Source organism: Lolium rigidum, chromosome 6 (assembly GCF_022539505.1).
Source record: "Lolium rigidum isolate FL_2022 chromosome 6, APGP_CSIRO_Lrig_0.1, whole genome shotgun sequence".
NCBI classification, from domain to species: Eukaryota; Viridiplantae; Streptophyta; class Magnoliopsida; order Poales; family Poaceae; genus Lolium; species Lolium rigidum.
This window is the reverse complement of record NC_061513.1, coordinates 232,694,226-232,697,019: the sequence shown is the minus strand read 5'-3', so window position 1 is coordinate 232,697,019 and position 2,794 is coordinate 232,694,226.

The following is a 2,794-nucleotide window of genomic DNA, read 5'->3' as shown; positions in this document are numbered from 1 at the left end:
GTCTCCCCTTGTGTCGAATCAATAAATTGGGTTATACTACCCGCGAAGACTGCTGCGATCCCCTATACTTGTGGGTCATCAACAAGCATACACAGATCGAAGTCGAGCTACAGTTGAACAGCATGAAGGAGGTGAAGTTGGAAGATATACCTGTAGTAAATGAATTCCAGGATGTGTTTCCTAAGGAATTACCTGGAATGCCACCAGATAGGGAGATAGAATTCACTATCGACCTATTTCCAGGAACAGCTCCGATTGCTAAAGCACCATATAAGATGGGGCCTAAGGAGTTGAAAGAATTTAAGGAGCAATTGGATGACTTGGAACAGAAAGGATTCATACAAGAAAGTGTTTCACCATGGGGATCACCTGTGATCTTTGTAGATAAAAGAGATGGTGGTAGAAGGATGTGCGGAGATTACAGGAATTTGAACAACGTTACAATCAAGAACAAGTATCCACTTCCAAGAATACAAGATTTATTCGATCAAGTTAGAGGCGCGGGAGTCTTTTCCAAAATTGATCTAAGATCCGGTTATCATCAGATTAAGATCAAGAAGGAAGATGTTCCGAAAATAGCCTTTGTCTCAAGGTATGGACATCATGAATACCTTGTAGTGCCTTTTGGATTAACCAATGCCCCAGCAATTTTCATGAATCTCATGAATAAGATCTTCATGCCATATCTAGACAAGTTTGTCATCGTATTCATTGATGATATCTTGATCTATTCCAAAGACAAATCAGAACATGCTGAACATCTGAGGTTAGTGTTGTAAACGCTAAGAGAACATCAACTCTATGCCAAGTTTAGCAAATGTGAATTTTGGCTAGATCAAGTGGAATTTTTGGGTCATGTCATTAGCAAAGATGGAATAGCTGTTAACCCGAGCAAGGTAGCAGCAGTTCTAGAATGGGAAGCACCCAAGACTATCAAGGAAATCCGAGGATTCCTAGGAATGGCAGGATATTATCGGAGATTCATTGAATGATTCTCCAAAATAGCAGGACCAATGACGAAGCTGTTAAGAAAGAACACACCATTCGTGTGGTCAGAGGAGTGTGAGAAGAGTTTTCAAACTCTGAAAGAGAAACTCACCACCGCACCGGTGTTAGCAGTTCCTGAAGTTGGCAAGGACTACACCGTGTACTGTGACGCATCCAAGCATGGATTGGGTTGCGTACTCATGCAAGGTAGGAAAGTAATATCTTATGGATCGAGGCAACTCAGACCTCATGAAGTGAACTATCCAACACATGACTTGGAATTAGCAGCAGTTGTATTTGCACTCAAAACTTGGAGACATTTTCTCTATGGAGCCAAGTGTGAGCTCTATACGGATCATAAGAGTCTCAAGTACTTCTTCACTCAAAAGGAACTCAACATGAGGCAGAAAAGATGGCTTGAACTGATCAAGGATTATGATTTGACCATCAATTATACTCCAGGAAAGGCCAATGTTGTAGCAGATGCCTTGAGTAGGAAGAGCACCGGAGGAGTGGAACAAGAGTTGTCACCGGAGTTGAGGAAGGAAATAAGTCAAGCCGAGATACAACTTTGGGAGAAAGAAGCTCATGAAGGACTATCGGCTTTACAAGTAGCCGATGAGCTAAATGTTAACTTGAAGAATGAGATAATGATGGGTCAGTTAGACGATCCATTCATCGTGGAGGAAATGAGAAGGATAGATGAAGGAAGACCATCAAAATTTCACCGCGGAGAATCGGGATCATTATGGTTCCAGAAGAGGATTTGTGTTCCGGATATTGCTGAAATCAAGGAAGTAATACTCCGGGAAGCCCATCAAACACCATATTCTATTCATCCAGGAAGTACAAAGATGTACATGGATCTAAAGGAGCTATTCTGGTGGAACAACATGAAGAGAGAAATAGCACAGTATGTGGCAGAATGCCATACCTGCCAAAGGGTGAAGTTGAACACCAGAGTCCGGCAGGAAAGTTACAACCTTTACCCATTCCAGAATGGAAATGGGAGGAGATAGGAATGGATTTCATCACCGGACTACCCATGACCAATAAAAAGAAGGACATGATATGGGTAATCGTGTACCGGTTGACGAAAAGTGCACACTTCTTAGCAGTAAATCAGCAGGATAAAGGAGAGAAACTCATCGATCTTTACATCAAAGAGATGGTGAGTAAACATGGAGTGCCCAAAAAGATCGTGTCGGATCGAGTATCCGTGTTCACGTCAGCATTTTGGAAGCAACTACACGAAGCCTTAGGATCCAAGTTGGATTATAGTACCACCTATCATCCTCAGACAGGTGGACAAACGGAGAGAACTAATCAGATCCTAGAGGATATGCTTAGGGCTTGTGCTCTAGACTTCGGAGGATCATGGGAGGAGCACTTGCCACTAGCAGAGTTTTCATACAATAATAGTTACCAAAGCAGCATCAAGATGGCACCATTTGAAGCTTTATACGGAAGGAAGTGTAGCTCACCGATATGTTGGTATGAAGCTGGAGCAAGCAAAGAGTTCAATCCTGATTATGTCAAGGAAAAACAACAAATCATTGACATCATAAGAGATAGGTTGAAGATAGCTCAAAGTCGGCAAAAGAGTTACGCCGATCAGAAAAGAAGAACATGGGAGCCACAAGTTGGAGACATGGTATATCTCAAGGTGAGCCCGATGAAAGGACTTCAGAGATTTGGAGTAAAGGGAAAGTTAAGCCCTAGGTACATCGGACCTTTCAAGATTCTGAGTCAAAACCGAGGGTTAGCCTTTGAATTGGAACTACCGGGAAGGTTATCTCAAGTTCAC